Genomic DNA, 18,439 nt, shown 5'->3' on the forward strand with positions numbered 1-18,439 from the left:
GCTTCCTTATCAACAATGACTACTTTGATAAGCTAATCCTCCCCCCATACACCTTCTTCTATTAAAAAGACCCGAGAAATAATTTCCAACGTTATTTTTCCTCTGGACCTCCTGGAGAAAAAATAAAATATAACAAAAATGCTCCTCAGCTTCCAATTATAGACCCGCTGAGAAACCAACATATATAGAGAAAAAAAAATAGTAATCGAAAGCACTTGCTCGTTTCTAAACGATTCCGACAAAAGTTTTTTTTTTCCATCCCAACTCCATCGCGCTTCCGCCCCCTCCCCTCCCCCTCCCCCATTTCCCCCATCACCACCTTTCCCCGTCTTTCTTTCCATCCGGCATCAGAGGGAACGAACTTGCTGACAGACTAGCCGCCGCTGGCAGGGGTATGCCCCCAAATCCCATGACGATAAAACCGAGCCGAAAATTACTTATGGAGAAGTGTGCCTTGGTCGGTCGTACCTTCCTACGGCAGCTCCACAGAGAGGAAACGAGAACCTCCCCCTCGGCCAGCTGGTACTCAGACGCCACAGGCTCTGAACCACTGGCACTCTCTGAAGTAAGCAACAGAGGTACCGAAGTCATTCTTCACAGAATGCGCCTAGGTTACCACTGTGCATGGCAGATTATCCCAACAATCGAACGCGATGAATGGTGCTGCAAGCACTGCGGCGAGCCGAACGCCACACTAGTCCACTACCTAGAAAATTGTAACCATACACAATTCCTGAGACATGGACCGCCCACAACAGCCGCCGTGCTGGTAAAGAGGCTATGCGAAATGCTTACACCATGGCGGCAGGAGCGCTTGCTGGCAATCCCGCCGCCACGGTAAGCACCGAGTGTCAGACAACTCAATGAGACAGCCGTAAAAAAGCTGACACAGGCCGGGCCATATCTAGAAGGCCCGGGCGAAGCTAGAACTTCGCAAACCAACCCCCCCCCCCCCCTTTCCATCTAACGCCCCCCCCCCCTCACACAGCGTACGCGCCCCATCCCCCGCACAAATCCTCCCAAGCAGCCCGGCACCACCCGCCCGGAACAGCCCAACAACCAAACAGCTCCCGGCCGGTCCACGTGCAGGCGGCGGAGTCGGAGGCAACAGACAGCCCAACAATGGCGAGCGCGTCTCTTCATTGTCCCTCTCGCAAACACCAATCTTCGGGCTGCTTCCACGCGCGCGCTTTCTCTTTGCCTTCCCCCTCTCTCCTCGCCTTCTTTTGCTGCGTCTTCAATGCGAGGGAAGGATAATAACACGGGCGCCGACGCTCGGAATGAGGAAGAAAGAACAGGAGGGGGAGAGGAGTAGGGAGCGAGGGGGGGGGGGAGGAAGGAGGGAGGGAGGGAAGGAGGCAGGCAGGGAGGAAGTGATGGGGAGGAGAGGGAGGAGGGAGGAGGGAGGGGGGAGGGAAAGGGAGAGGGAAAGAAAATAGAAGACAAGACGAGAGGAGACAGATCGCCTATCCTAGTTCACAAAATAGGGATAGAAAGAAAAAGAAAAACAAAAAATCAACAATCTGAGACGCCGAGAAGCCCTCGCCTTCTGATCCACACCCCCTCCGACCCCCTTCCCCCATACAACAGACCTACGTCTGTCCTGCTAGGTTGCCACGCCTCGACCTGTCACACATTGTGTCAATGACCCAATCCCCGGCCTCTCTGTCCCTTCTCTTCCCTTCTCCTCACTTTCCTTTTCTCTCTTCTCCCTTCCCTTGCCTTTCTCCTCCCTTCCTTTATCTCTTCTCTCTTCTTCTTCCCTCGACGCCTTGCCCTCCTGGGGATCCGAGGACACCGCATCAGCAGGTCATGAAGTATTAAAGCGAGAGGCCGATCGACACTTCCAGAGACATAATGAAAATTTCAGGTCATGGGGGAGAGGGAGAGGAAAGACGAGTGGAAATTCAAGACATAGTAAATATATAACGAAATCTAATAAATAAATAAATAAATAAATGTGTGTGTGTGTGTGTGTGTGTGTGTATGTATGTATGTGTGTATGTGTGTGTATGTGTGTGTATGTGTGTGTATGTGTATGTGTATGTGTATGTGTATGTGTATGGGTATGTGTATGTGTGTGTGTGTGTGTGTGTGTGTGTGTGTGTGTGTGTGTATACAAATAAATCAAGCGAGAGCCCAAAAGATAAAAAAAAAAGGGAAAAGAAACGAGAATCAAAACTGCAAAAGAGAAACCGGCGGATTGGAAACCCAGAATCAGTAACTCAGTAGCAGTTCTTTTCCGACTCAAAAAATGATGAAAATAATATACCTCCCGGGATAGCTTCCCATGCGAAAGCGCACCGGGTAAGCATTACACAGGGCTATTTATTTCCAACCAAAAACACACAATAACTGGATCACCCAAGCGGCCTGATGTGTGGCTCTCTGAAGAGATTCTACAGGCCACGCCAAGAGGAAATTTCTTTGCTTTGATCTCTTTCTTTTAGTTCAGTTCATCTGTACTCCTCTGTTCTGTTTCACTGCTCCTCTTCTTCCTTTTCAACATCATCGTCATCTTCACCCTCAGCTCATCTCTTCTTTATCTTCCCTTTTCAGCTGCCTCTACTTCTTGCCTTTCTTCATCGTTAACAAGTCTTCCTCTCCTTCGGCTGAACGAAACAATACCTATTACACACTTTAATTACAACATAACTCTCCTGCCAGCACGGCCGAGCACGGGGGGGGGGGGGGGGGAGAAGAAGAAGAAGAAGAAGAAGAAGAAAAAGCGAACTCACGGCGTCCAATTTGGGATCTACTCAACTACACCCGAGCTGAAATCGCCCGAATCAACACCCAAATGCCCTGATCGCGCGGCCAAACCACACCCCTCACTACGTCCCACCGCTGCAGAGGGAATCTTTAAGCACAACGTTTCAGCTGCAAATGCAAAACGTGACACTTAAGTATATGACTAATAGCGAACCTAACATTCGACCACACACGAACTAACGCTCCCTCGCTCGCTTGCTTTCCCAGAGTTCTCCGTGTCTCGACGTGGATGACACCGGCGACAGAGCAGGCATCATAATATATTAAATGTAAGTGCGCACGTCACGTAGAGCAGCACAGCGAAGGGACCTGTGTCGGTCTCCGTCGCGAAGTCTTTAAAATGCAGTTTTCTTCACAAATGCACAGGAAGTCACTGTTTCAGTACTCCACATGATATCGTCCTTGGAGGAACTTGCAGAGGCTGAGTACAAGAAGGGAACATATAAAGACGAGATGAGGGCTGAAATTGCACTCACTCAGAGATTTAGGCTTGCTGAGTATATTGTTGTATGGAGAGTAACATCCATGAACTATCATAGGCTAATAGGCTTTTCCGTTGATGTGTGCACACTGACACGTGTCTCAATACACGCACCATGTCTAAGCTGCCCTGCCTGGTCTGTATCTGCCCTGCGCCTCAACAGGCAGAAACATAAAATAAAGCAAGATAAGACGGGACAGGGAAGGGAAAGGAAGGAGAGGGGAGGGGAGGGGAGGGGGATGGAAGGGAAGGGAAAGGTTTAGTTTAGTTTGATTCCATTTGATACAATGTATATTCTTGGTGTGACATAGTGTCTGTTTCATTTTGCTTTTAAGTTATCCCCTGTGTGTAAGGAATGGCCGGGGTTACCATCCACTGGCGGCGAGGGATTCGAACGCAGGTCAGCAAGATTGTTAGACGAGATCGCTACCGCTGCACCACAGAGCACAGAAAGGGTAAGGTAAGGCAGGGTAGGGTAAGGCAGGGCAGGACAGGATAAAACGAGGCAAGGCAGGGCAGGGAAGGGTAAGAGAAGGCAGGGCAAGGCAGGGCAAGGCAGGGTAAGGCAGGGCAAGGCAGGGTAAGGCAGGGTAAGGCAGGGCAGGGCAAGGCAGGGTAAAGCAGGGCAGGGCAAGGCAGGGTAAAGCAGGGCAGGGCAAGGCAGGGTAAAGCAGGGCAGGGCAAGGCAGGGTAAAGCAGGGCAGGGCAAGGCAGGGTAAAGCAGGGCAGGGCAAGGCAGGGCAGGGCAAGGCAGGGCAGGGCAAGGCAGGGCAGGGCAAGGCAGGGTAAGGCAGGACAGGGCAAGGCAGGGCAAGGCAAAGCAAAGGGGGTAGAGCGCGAGAGGCCGCGCTCAGTAGCTCGCCCGCGGGCGGCGGCTCGGGCATTAAAGCGCACGCCGCGAGATGAATGGCCGAACATTCAACAGCAAAGAGAAGCAAAGGGGCAATCAAGAACCTCATTCAACTCCTCTCATTTTTCCTCCTCCTCTTTCTCTCGTCCCCCTCCTTTGCCTCCATCCTCCTCCCCTTCCTCTTCCCGCCCGCTGTCGGGGGATATTGCAGCGTATTGACCTCAGCTCCAGTGTTCCTAGCGGGAGGGATATTGCAGATCTTGAAAGTGTGCAAGGTGGCGTTCGACGGCCTTATCACCGCCGTGAGCCATTTCAACTTCGGGCGGAATTGAATTTCCACTTCCGGGCCGACGGCGCCGCCCGCGTTCATAGATAACTACAATATATACATATATATAACTATAAACTATATATACATATATATATATATAAACATATATATATATAAACATATATATATAAACATATATATATATATAGACATATATAAGTATATAATATTATATATACACATATAAGTATATAATGTATAATATATATATATAAATATAAATATAAATAACTATATCAATATGCATGCATGTATGTATGTATGCATGTATGTATGTATGTATGTATGTATGTATGTATGTATGTATGTATGTATGTATGTATGTATGTATGTATGTATGTATGTATGTATGTATGTATGTATGTATGTATGTATGTATGTATGTGTATGTGTATGTGTGTGTGTGTGTGTGTGTGTGTGTGTGTGTGTGTGTGTGTGTGTGTGTGTGTGTGTGTGTGTGTGTGTGTGTGTGTGTGTGTGCGCGCGCGCGCGCTTAGAGAGTGTGTGTATGTTAGTTGGTGCGCGTGCACTCTCGCGTTCTCTGATTTAAGAGCCACAAAATAAGTCGAGGAGGAAAGTATAACAAATGTAAACACAAAAGCCCACGAAGCAACGAGACAAATCCTGTAACGAGAGAACCGTCTCGAGGAATGAAGTGTTAATAACACCGAGGGGTTGCAAGAAGGAATAGAAGAAAATCGCAAATGAAATGGAATGTTAAACACAAGAGAGATGAAGCAAGGGAATAATGAGAGAGGAAAGCGTTCGTCCATTCGTTGGTTCATCTTAACACCTCACAGGATGACATCGATCTGCAAAATTCATCATCGAGTGAGCGCAACACAGGGCCTCGTGACCGGCCGGCCGCGCCGCGACACCTGACACCTCACGGGAGGCACAGCCGCCGCCGCTTCACTGCGGCTCTGGGAGAAGGGGGAGGGCGTGGGCGGCGGTGGGAGGGGGGAGGGGGAAGGGGAAGGGGGAAAGGGAGGGGGGGAGGGAGGAGGAGGAAAAAGATGAAGAGAAAGAAAAAGAGAATGCGAGTGCGAGAGTGACAATGAAGGAGAGGCGAAGGAAGAGGAAAGAGACGAGATCGGATGCGGACAAAGCGACTCAAAAGGCGGACAAACCAACGCAGAGAGCAAAGCCAAGAGAAGGGAAGAGGCGCGGAGGGCGGGCGGCTGCAACGAGAGAGCCAGCTTCAAAGAGCCAGTGAGTTTTCATGGCAGCCAGACACATTATCCTCATTCTCCGACCTGACGCCTACGTAAAAGGGACCGAAGGCCTGACGAGGAGAGAAAGGGACAGGGAGACAGGAGGAGAATCAGCGAGTGAAAGAGACGACGGGGAATGGAGATGAAGACGGAGGAGGGAGGGGGGAGAGGAGAAAAATCGAGAGAAGAGAATGGCAGGAGAGGAAAGTCATTACAGAAGTCGAACAATTATTGTCGAAATGTCGAAGAGAGAAGACGGAGAGGCAAGGAAGATGGTGACGGAAGGAGGGAAGACAGGCGGTGACGGAAGGAAGTTCAGAAGGAAGGAAGGGGTGAGGGCGGGCGACTTTTTCAGAAGGCGGGGACGATAGTCGACGAGTGAGTGAGTAATAGTGATGGAGGCAGTGAGGGAGCGACCTCCACCTACGATACATCTTCATCAGACGCGGCAGCAGGCGAGACGAGTAAACCAGGAGGGAGAAAAAAAAGGAGAAAAAAGGGGGACTAGGAGGAAGGAAAAATACAAAAACCGTAAACAGCTTTTACAACAAAAAGTTGTCCTCCCAACTGCAGCCGAATCTAAAAATAAGCCATGGCGATCATTAATTAAAGAGGCGGTGGACTCCGGGTCCAGGCAGGTGCGCCGCTCTGAAGGCCGCCCTTGGCTCTTCCTCTACGCAGGGCGCGGCGCTGATGCCACCCCCAAGGTAGATAATAGTGGGAGAGGGCTGATACACAGACGCGAGGGGAGGATAAGGCAGGAGGATGGGAAGAAGGAAGAAAGGGGGAGGAAATACAAGAGCAAGAAGAGAATGAAAGAGGGAGGGATAAAAGAGGAAGGGAAGAAGGGAATACTGGTGGAAAAGGCTGTGCTTCAAGGACAAGTCATAAATAAGTAACTTCAAAGAACAAACGTGTCCCGAGATAGAAGGCCTGGACACAGGACTGACGATTCTAGACCCCGAACGAGCGAGCGTGAATGGAGGACGAGCACGACACAGAAAACGGGCGCAGGAGGGGCCACTCGAGTAAAACGTCGAAGGACAACACTGCCTTCCTTCCTAGGGGGGGGGGCAGAAGGAAAGAGAGGGTAGTGGCTAGAAGGGGGTTGGGTGACTCGTCACGTAAAAGGTCAAGTAAGTTTTTGCAACAAAATAAAATTATGTGAAGGGCGAAGGGAGAAGAAACCAGACAAATAAAAGAAGGAAGGAAGGAAGGAAGGAAGGAAGGAAGGAAGGAAGGAAGGAATGAAGGAAGGAAGGAAGGAAAGAAAAATAAAATGAGAGAGAGAGAGAGAGAGAGAGAGAGAGAGAGAGAGAGAGAGAGAGAGAGAGAGAGAGAGAGAGAGAGAGAGAGAGAGAGAGAGAGAGAGAGGGGGGGGGGGGGGGTGCCCGTAGTGCATCCTCGAACCAGAATTTTCTGATATACTTACAGGTGTCAGAGAGCAAATAAAGACAAACTACCCCCGGTAAAAGGCCAAACACCAGGAGCGGCATTCGAAATCAAAGGGAATGGTGCAGCAGGAGTCGCCTCCATCACCTGTCGGAGGAGGAACATCACAAGCTCTACTGATGTCTGCCGGGGGATCAATAACCCATTGCACGCACTACCCAGGCCGAGGGCACGCTCCCCCTCTCCCTCGCCCCTCCCTCCCTCAGCTACTACCACTATAGCCTCTGCACCATCTACCCTGCCCTACTCACAGCACGGCAGGGCAATATCCTTGCCAGCGCCAGCTCTACTCTCCTCCTCGTGCGCAGAAGAGAGGTCGTTCCAGAAGCAGCTCCCTCGCAAGAATGTCCCACAATAACTGCCTCTACAACACGACCTCCTTTTCGACTACTCTACGGGTTCCAACCCTCCCTCCGGCCCCGTCTTCACCTTCACCACAGCCCTCTCCGCCACCATCAGCATGGCCGATATTCAATTGGCCGTTTCCCTCTTCCATTTCTCTTCTTCCTTCCCTTCTTCCCCTCTTCCGGCCGTTCCTCGGCGCCGCAAACTCCCCTTCTCCTGGGCGCTGCCTCTCGTCTTCCCTCTCCCCTTCATAAGCACGATATCTTCCTCCTCCTCTTTCCTTTTCCCTGATATTCCATTCTCTTCTGTTCCTCGTGTAGCGGGCTTCGGCCGTTGGCTTCCTCCAACGCCGCACATCTTCCCCAGGTCTCTGTGGCCACTCTAAGCTCCCCTCTCCCGCTTCCCCTCTTCCACCTCCATGCCTTCTTACATTTTCTCTTCGCGATGGTTTATCTGCTTCTGTTAAATCATCATCCCCTGTTATACGGCATTCTTTAAATTAAAAATTTGTACAGCGACTTACATACCATCTGTTATTCCCCTTTCTTCTTTTTTTCCCCGTTGATGAAAAAAATTCCACCGAAAATTTCCCAGCTTAGCGATGCCATAGGCCGTCACGTCATAAATGGATTCCCTCATTCGTTCGTCACTCACTCTTCCTCAAAATGCAAAAGCATTTTTGCCATATATTCTTCTACACTGGCATCCAGGACTCGTTATAATACGGAAAATTCCAAGCAATGTTATCAAATAAAGACGATGATGATGATGATAATGACAATGATCACGACGACGACGACGAAGAGGATGATGACGAAGATGATGCCGACGTGAGAAGAGGACGAAGACAACGACGACGACAACGAAGGCGAAGCAGCAGGAGGCCTCTTGCTCGGTGGCAAGTGAGCGAATGACTTTCGGCAAAAAAAAGAAAGAAAAGGGAATAAAAGAAGATAAATGACGCGTAAGGCAAAATTTAAAAAAGGCGAATGTGACCTCGTCTGGCGCGCACGCAGGACCTGAAAGGAGGATCATCTGGCAAACATCGCATCATTCATGCGCATTCTTCGTGGCTCCCAGAAAAGGAAAAAGCGCTCGCATTCGTCCTTCAATGAGCGCAAAATGCATGACCAGACCAACAGCCGGGCATGAAGACGGTGCACTTTAAACTGGCAGCGCTGTGCTTGGTGCCATGACCGGTTCTGTCTGAGCGCGCGTTGGAATGTGCCTTTGGAGAATGACAGCTGAGGACGTCTTAGAATCAACAGAGGCTCACAGATGACACTCTTATCAAAATGTAATTAACTGTAATCCTTACTCACCTTTCGTCTTAGCGCGCGCATGCATACGTGTGTGTGTGTCTGTGTGTGTGAGCGAGCGCGTGTGCGTGTCGTGACACACACACACACACACACACACACACACACACACACACACACACACACACACACACACACACACACATACATAGAGAATAAAAAGACAAAAAAAAAAAAAAAAAAAAAAAAAAAAAACACCCGCAAAGGACCGACACAAGAAACAAATAAGGAGCCGTCCCTTCCCCCTCCCCCCTCTGCACCTCTTTCCCTCCCCCAAAATAAGAGGAAACGGAGAAGGCAATTTGCAATTAACCTTTCTAATAACGACAAACGAGAGCTCGATGTCCATGCCTTACCTCCGAGCCTGATTGAGAACGACAAGGATATAATGTAATGGGAAAAGAGGGGGAGGGGGAGGGGAAGGCAGGAGGGGGGACGTAGAGAAGAATGGCGAGTTGGAATAAGTACGAAAAAGGGAAGAGAAGAAGCACAGACAGGGGCAGGGGACAGACACTACGGGGCAGTGGTGAGAAATGGTAAGAGCAGAAAAAGAAGAATAAGAATATAAGAAGAAGCAAGAAAAGAGGGGGCAGAGAGTTTGGGGGGATTATGACGAGATTTCGGATGAATGGCAAATATGAGAGAGACGAAGAGCAAACCGCCTCAACACGAAACACCTCTTTAGTATGACATACTAAAATCTGAAAACAGGAAGCACCACAACGGAAGGAGTTTTAGAAAGGGCAGTGAGAAAAGGAAAGGAATATCATCAAAAGCGGCGAGAAAGGAGAGAAATATACCGCGGCATGAAAGGCTTTGAATTAAAGGAGATGGGGAGGGGGGGATGAGGCGGAATAATCTACTAAATAATACTTAAATAAATATTGAATAAAGGCAGTGCGAGAAAATAGGGGAACTCGCAACAGAAAGTAAAGAAAGCACGAACTATATCGTACTAGATAAGCGAACTCAACTCACTCTACAGAAAAGTGAAAAAATGATAAAGGAAGAGAGAGACAGAAGGAGCGAAGTAAAAATGGGATCCATCAACAGGAATTAAAACGTATAACCACATGCCTTGCCCCAGTCCCCCCCCCCCCCCACTGGACCCACGCCCTACCTCGCCCTACGGACACGAGGTTCCCGTCCCTTCACCCCCGCCCCCCCCACAACCCTCCCGACAACCTATGCATACCACTGAGAAGCAGCGCGGCGGAAGATCCAGCAAAAGGAAATCGGGATCTATCGTACCCTCAAGACCCATTATAAAATATGACATACTAAATGACAGAGGGAGAACGGAAAGGGAGAGGGAGAGGGAGGGAAAATATGGGGGTGGGGGAGATGAGGGAGGAGGCACTGGGGAGGGGAGAGAGAGGGGGAGAGGGGGGAGAGGGGGGAGAGGGGGGAGAGGGGGGAGAGGGGAGAGAGAGAGAGAGAGAGAGAGAGAGAGAGAGAGAGAGAGAGAGAGAGAGAGAGAGAGAGAGAGAGAGAGAGAGAGAGAGAGAGAGAGGGAAGGGCCTAAAATGAAAACGAAAGAAAAAATCCATCCCTTATCTCACCCAGCAGGAAATTAAAAACTTACGAACGAGGCCCTCCAGTCGATAACCCTCCCCTTCCTTTAAACGAAACATGCCGTCGAGGAGCAGAAGAAAGAGAAGGGAAAGGACATGAATGACGGAAATAGGAAAAAGAAAAAAGGAAGGCTTTTGTGTGTGTGTGTGTGTGTGTGTGTGTGTGTGTGTGTGTGTGTGTGTGTGTGTGTGTGTGTGTGTGTGTGTGTGTGTGTGTGCGCGCGTGCGTGCGTGCGTACGAGAAAACGCCGAAAGGAACTCGATAAACGCAAGCAGAGAGAGGCGCGGCGCGGGCCTCGTTCCGTCGAGCGGGATAACAAGACGAGTCGACCACGTCGGCGGGGCCCCTGGCGCTCCATTTCCACCCATCGGCGGCCACTAACAAGCGCATTAATTGGTCACTCGCCGACGACTAATGGCCCACCAGATAAGCTAACAAAACCATCCCCTCTGGGCCTCTACCCCCTGGTTCTTTCCCCTCAACCACCCTGATTCCCTGCCCCTAGCACCCATTTCCACTCTTCTCCTCCTTCCCTGCCCCTTGGCCACACCCCCTCCTCCTCCTTCCCCCTTATCTCCCTTCCCCCTCTCACTCTCTCTTATTTTCCTTCCTTCCGACCCCTCCCGCCCACGGATACAACCACAACCGGTGGGAAGCTAAGTGGGGTAGGGCGTCCTGAGATATAGGGAGAAGGAATTCTCAGTAATAAAGGAAGAACGGAAGAAAGGAAGAAAGGAGGAGGAGGAGGAAGAAAGAAGGAGGAGGAGGAGGAGGAGGAGGAGGAGGAGGAGGAGGAGGAGGAGGAGGAGGAGGAGGAGGAGGAGGAGGAGAAGGAGGAGGAGGAAAGAAACCTCGAGAAGGGTTGGGGGGAAGAAGGATGGATGCTTATGGAAAAAAGTGAGTGTGAGAAGAAAAGAAGTGGAAGGGCGAGAAAGGAGACAGAAAAAGGAGAAGGGCAGGGTTAGAGAAGAGATGAGGTGAAGGGAAGGGAAGGGAAGGGAAGGGAAGGGAAGGGAAGGGAAGGGAAGGGAAGGGAAGGGAAGGGAAGGGAAGGGAAGAGAAGAGAATGGAAGGGAAGAGAGAGAAGAGAAGAAAAGGGGAAAAGAGGAAGGAGGAAGAAGAGGAGGAACAGCTCTTGGTCCAGGAGGGAGCGCTCGCCATCTCTTTTGTCCCACACTTTATCTGTACAACACAAATCATCTTCTCGCTCCTGGATATCGAACGCACCTTGGATAAAAGGAAGCAGCGTGGGGCGGGAGGGGGGAGCCGGGGAGAGGGAATGGGAAGGGATAGGGGACGAGAGACGAATGGATTGGAGGGAGGGTGGGAGAGAGGGAGAGGGAGATAGATAGATAGAGTCGGAGAGGGAGGCGAAGAGGAGTAAATGATTGGAGAGGGAGAAAGGCAGGAAATGACGGCCAGACACGTTCTCCCTGGGATTACCCAAGATCTCCCAGACCGCCAGCTGCCTGGGCCTCCGCCGCCGCCGCCGCCGCCGCCGCCGCCGCCGCCGCCAGAGGGACGAAGAGCAGCGGCAGAGGGAAGAGAAGGCTTGTTCCACGAGCCTGGAGCGAGGGGGAGGAGGGGGAGGAGGGAGAGGAGGGAGAGGAGGGAGAGGAGGGAGAGGAGGGAGAGGAGGGAGAGGAGGGAGAGGAGGGAGAGGAGGGAGAGGAGGGGGAGCAAGGGGGAGGAGGGAGAGGAGGGGGAGCAAGGGGGAGGAGGGAGAGGAGGGGGAGCAAGGGGGGTGAGGGGGATCCAGCCCGGGGGGGCGACGAATAGGAGAGGGGGAAATCTATGGCTCTAGGAGGGAGGGATCACAATGATGGAAAGAGTGCGGCAGGGGAGCTGAAGGAAAGGGGGAGACGGGAGAGGGGAAAATGTACAGAAAGCGAGTGGTAACAGGAAAACCAAATCAATACGAATAATTGAAAAGCGAGAAGACAAAAGTTGCTCGAGAAACGCTAAATAACAACTAAGACAGCAATAACACTACAAGAACCATTGCAACCCTGAGCCTGACTTCCCCCTCGACAGGCATCCACCACCTCGGCAGGGCCTGCCAGGACAGCGGAGCGAAGGCACATCGGAGCGCCGACTTATTTACTTACTCCCTCAAGCCTGCCGTGTTGAAAGCTCCCCGGCGCACTCACCTGAAGATAGAAAAAGGGAAATATTAGTTTAAAAAGTAAAGATTGAATATGTATAGATGAACGAGGTACGTTCGCATATATGTAACATGATACATGCATATGAACTGAAAATCCCACACTTAAAAGCTGGTAAAATCTGTAGACAACAAAAAAATAATAGCCTGACCCATTCAGGCATTCTTAACAATCCTTGCCAGGCCTTGCAAACTCTCTTTACTAAAACCTCAAACAATCACGACACAAATGCGACCTCTCTCTCTCCAATGCGCCTTTCCGTCGCCATCTGCAGGCTCTCGCCCTCAAGTAAGCGTACCCTACGACCTCCTCCTCACGCGTCTTTGCGCCCTGAAAGTTCCTCAAGCCTCCTTAGACTTTTACTTTGCGTGTTGGCCTTCGTTACACATTTCTTCTAGCTCATATTTCTCCGTTATCACAACTCCCTCACCTTCTCTACATAATTTCCACTCTTCTTCCACATCCTTTCCTACTTTTGTCTCCCCTTTCCCGTCCTCCTCTCCCCGCTTTTCCTCCTCCTCCCCCCAGCCCTCGTTCTCTTCCCTCTTGCCAGCACCGCTCCTCCTTCTCTACTGCTGCTTCTTTCTCTCTTCCTTCCCAACCCAACAGTGCTTCCTTCCGCACATATTCCAATCACGTCTTCCTTTTCTTCCTGTCGTTCTCCGCGAATCCCGAGAGAATAACGACCATCGGCAGCTAAAACGTGCGTCCGTGCGTGCGTGCGTGAGTGCGTGCGTGTGTGCGAGGGTGCCTTCGTGCTCCCCGGTAGCAACAGATGAAAGAAGACGAAACAGGAGCAGCAGAAGACGAATAACGAAAGGAAATGACATACATGTGTGAGGAAGAAGGAACAAAATAAAGATGTAACGGGGAAGGAGGCGAGAGAGAGAGAACTGAGGAGGCAACGACGACACGACGAGTCCGGAATTACTAGGAGATGAGCGGGCGAAGGGAAAGCGCGAGAGGGAAAATTGCGAGACAAACAAGTCAAAGAAAGGAAGCGCAAGAGTAATATATGATAAAGAGGAAGTATTGTACAATGAAGGAACGACAAAGAGAGGGAAGCTCAGGTTCATACAGTAGTGAAAATGTGGAGGCAGAAGATGTTAATGATAGGAAAGGCAAAGGAGAAAGATAACGACTTGAGCCAAAGGGAAAAGGCGCGCGGACAGCACGCCCAGGAAACGGAGGCTGATATGCAGAATTACACACACATATATATATATATATATATATATATATATATATATATATATATATATGTGTGTGTGTGTGTGTGTGTGTGTGTGTGTGTGTGTGTGTGTGTGTGTGTGTACATATATGTGTACCTATATATGTATATATATGTATACATATGTATGTGTGTGTGTGTGTGTGTGTGTGTGTGTGTATGTGTGTGTGTGTGTGTGTGTGTGTGTGTGAGTGTGTGAGTGTGTGTGTGTGTGTGTGTGTGTGTGTGTATGTGTATGTGTATGTGTATGTGTATGTGTATGTGTATGTGTATGTGTATGTGTATGTGTATGTGTATGTGTATGTGTTTATGTATGTGTTTATGTATGTGTTTGTGTATGTATATGTATGTATATATATATATATATATATATATATATATATATATATATATATTATGTGTATATATATGTATATATATAAATGTATGTATATATATGTATATATATATATATACATTTGTGTATTTATACGTATACATGTGAATACGTATGAATGTATGCAAGAAACGAAGGGAGGCGAAGGGTGGAGGGAGAAGGAAGCAATAAAGGGAGGGAGGAGAAAGAAGGGAACAAGAAAATAAGGGAGAAAGGAGGAAGGAGAAAGAAGCAAGAAATGAGGGGAGGAGGGAGAAGGAAGCAAGGAAGGGTGGATGACGAAGGAGGAGGGAAAAGGCAGAAAGAAAGGGAGGAGGGAGAAGGCAGAAAGAAAGGGAGGAGGGAGAAGGAAGAAAGAAAGGAAGGGAGGAAGGAGAAGGAAGCAAGAAAGGAAGGGAGGAGGAGGGAGGCCATCGGTGCCAAACTGAGGAACAAGATCGATTTCTCCAAGACTCTGTTGCCTCGCTCACAAAACAAGTCCATTACCACCGCCACACGCCGCCATCTGCGATCACTGGCGCTCTGTGAACCAACCACCCACCCACTCACTCACATACTCACTCACATACTCACTCACATACTCACTCACATACTCACTCACTCACTCACTCACTCACTCACTCACTCACTCACACACTCACACACTCACACACTCACTCGTGCAAGTTACTTAACCTCTTTTTATCTCTCATCCTTTCTTACATATTCATAAATATAATATAAACAAACAAAAGGTGGGTCAGCATCCGGCGAAGGGCCTCGGCTACAGGACTGCTATCGGAAGCCAAGTTCGACCAAACCGACGACGTCCATACAATGCCCTCCCCAACCACACCCAAAGTTCCTCTAAAATCGTTCAGCACAGCCTCTCTTCCTTCCTTACTCCTCTCCCCCCTTCCTCCTCTCCCCCCTTCCTCCTCTCCCCCCTTCCTCCTCTCCCCCCTTCCTCCTCTCCCCCCTTCCTCCTCCCCTCCATCTGTTCTTTCGCGTTTTCCTGTTCGCTGCGCCCCCCCCCCCCCCCCTTCCACAACAATGGCAACAAGAACAGTCACAAGGTAACAATGGCAGTCCATTACCAGGGGAGGGAGTTCGGGGGGCGAGGGGACGGGCCGTACAGACAGGTTGGTGGCACTCCTGGGGATCTTCCATTACGCTCCCACTTCCCTCCCTCCACTTCAACCCCCTGCGTCCCCCCACTTCTCGCCAATGACTAGACCTTAACAACAGCTTTTCAAATCGACTTAGCACCTTCCACGTCTTCGTCACACCGCGATAACTCGGTGTTCTTTAAACCATCCAATCCCTCGCATACACTCTCGCTCCTCTTCCTTTCACCTTATTGGCACAACAATCACACAGCGCCGTTTCTTCAGTTCCCCTTTCCGCCTACAGAAGGAAAGTCCCCTTTCGCCAAACACCACACACGACACGCAGATCCATACCACTTGACACCGGGCCACACCAGATCCATACCACATGACCCCGCGCCACACTAAATCCCCACAACAGATGCGTATCTAGACTGTCCCCACCCATCCTCCCTCCCATTCTCCCTCTCTCCCATTCTCCCTCTCCTTCGTCCAAGCCGGTGGAAGGAAGGGAAAGGATGGAGGTGGAGGGAGGTGGAGGGAGGTGATGGTGAGGAGGAGAGGAGAGAAGAAAGAGTGAGAAAACACTCGAACCATTCCATTACTGGGCTCAAGACACTGCGCCCGATTTTCCTTATGCGCAAATGAAAGGACTGATTAGCCCCAGAATCCATTCCTGATTACTGCTATATGGATCAATAAAAAGCAAAACAGCTGTAGCATTCTAAAACTAATCACCAAAAAACAAATTACCGTCGCCGCCGGGAACGGCAGAGGCAACACCAAATCAGCCCAGAAACTACAGTAGCAAGAATACGATAAATCAATGACAGATCAACATGTGCATTATCATGTTCCACTCATTACCATGGGCGGTAGAGGAAGGCTGGCAGGCAGGTGAGCGGGGAGGTGAGACGGAGGACCGGGTGCCAGCTCGCCGACAGAGTGCCACACCCTTTTAGGCCCTCTGGCCCTGTCACCTCTTGCTTGGCCAGGCGCTCCCTCACTTCCTCCGACACATATTCAATCCCCCCATTCTCTCTCTAACTCACTCTCTCTCATTCCCTCTCATTCCCTCTCCCTCCCTCACTCTCTCATAACCCCCTCTCCCTCACTCTCTCTCTCATAGCCCCCTCTCCCTCACAAGAAAAAGGAGATAGAAAAATAGTCGCAATAAAAAATGAAATCAAATAAAACAACGAAAAAAGAAAACAGAAAAAGAAGAAAGAGAAGGGAACGATAAGACACACAGAGAGAGAGCGACGAATGAAGAGACGAAAACAAAGAGAACGAGAGAGAGATAAGGAGAGAAAGACAGAGGCAGAAGAGAGAGAAAGAGATATTACTGTTATTATCATTATTATTATTGATTATTTTCATGATCATTTATCTTTATTATTTGTATTATTGCTATTATTATTATAATCATTATTTTATTTCTTTATTAATATTTTTATTGTCATTTTTATAATCATCATCATCTTCAGCATTATTGGTATTATTATCATTATCATTATTATCATTATAACCAATAACCTTTTCATTATATAAAAAACGATGACACAGGTCGACGGTTTTTTTATTTAAAATATTTTATTTATAATGAAAATTTAAATAAAATTTGGAACATTAATTTCCTTTTCTTTTCTTCTTTCTTCAAAACTAATCTAACATTAATCAAATCTAATAATAACACTACTCCTAATTCCTTAAGTTCCTAACTTTTTTTTTTTTTTTTTTTTTTTTTTTGAGCCGTCGTCCTGTATCATCGTCTTCGGGTCGTCAGTGTTTACACACTTAGACATTTTGTTAGACATTTTATTAGACATATCCTATTAGACACATTACAACACATTAGTCATATTAATGACTAATGTGTCCCTCCCTCCCCCTCCCCCTCTCTCCCTCTCTCTCCTCTCTCTCTCTCTCTCTCTCTCTCTCTCTCTCTCTCTCTCTCTCTCTCTCTCTCTCTCTCTCTCTCTCTCTCTCTCTCTCTCTCTCTCTCCTTTCCTTCCTTCTTTCCTTCCTTCCTTCCTTCCTTCCTTCCTTCCTTCCTTCCTTCCTTCCTTCCTTCCTTCCTTCCTTCCTTCCTTCCTTCCTTCCTTCTTCTCTCTCTCTTCCTCTCTCTCTGTGTATCTGCGAGTGTGTGTGTGCGTGTGCATGTGTGCATCTGCGTGTGTGATTCCAGTACTCTAAGCCACAACTGCAACATTGCAACAACAACACACGACCTGATTACAAGCGTATTTCCCTTCCTGAGATAAATGCAACACAAATTTTGTGGCTACTTGAGGGTCAGGATGCAGGTCGGGCTAATCAATACCACTCATTCCATCGAAGGTCAGCTGATGCTCTGCAGCGATGATTCTCCGGTAAAATGCCTTTATTTATTTCATGACATCGAGTACATTTATATTCTATTATAAAATGTTTCTTCTGGTAAATGATAAAAATCTAAACAAAAGTTTAGAAATATACAGGGGAATGGAAAATCACATGCGAGAGAGATACAGAGAGAGAGAGAGAGAGAGATACAGAGAGAGAGAGAAGAGAGAGAGAGTGAGTGAGTGAGTGAGTGAGTGAGTGAGTGAGTGAGTGAGTGAGAGAGAGAGAGAGAGAGAGAGAGAGAGAGAGAGAGAGAGAGAGAGAGAGAGAGAGGGGGGGGGGGGGAGAATATAGATAAAACCCATTTTTCTTTTCTTTTCCTGACTCGAATCTAACCGAATCAGGAGCGAGTCCTTCCAATTGGTCGAAACTCAATTTGCGATCGCTCCTAGTCTACGGAAGTGCAATATCACGGGGGTATAGATCAGTCACGCTAGCGAAAGAGAGATGGGGAGGAGGAGAGAGAAGACAGAACAAAAAGGAAACGGGAGGGTAGGGGCAGGGATGGAGTGAGTGGGCATAAAAATATTGGAAGGGAAGGAAGAAAGGTAAGAGGAGAATAAAGAAGATAAAAGAAAGGAAGAGAGAGGAGAGGAGAGGAGAGGGAGGGAGGGAGGGAGGGAGGGAAGGAGGGAGAGGGAGGGAGGGAAGGAGGGAGAGGGAGGGAGGGGGAGGGGGAGGGGGAGGGAGGGAGGGAGGGAAGGAGGGAGGGAGGGAGGGAGAGAGAGAGAGAGAGAGAGAGAGAGAGAGAGAGAGAGAGAGAGAGAGAGAGAGAGAGAGAGAGAGAGAGAGAGAGTGAGAGAGAGAGAGAGAGAGAGAGAGAGAGAGAGAGAGAGAGAGAGAGAGAGAGAGAGA

The sequence above is a fragment of the Penaeus chinensis genome, chromosome 27 (genome assembly GCF_019202785.1).
Source record: "Penaeus chinensis breed Huanghai No. 1 chromosome 27, ASM1920278v2, whole genome shotgun sequence".
NCBI lineage: Eukaryota > Metazoa > Arthropoda > Malacostraca > Decapoda > Penaeidae > Penaeus > Penaeus chinensis.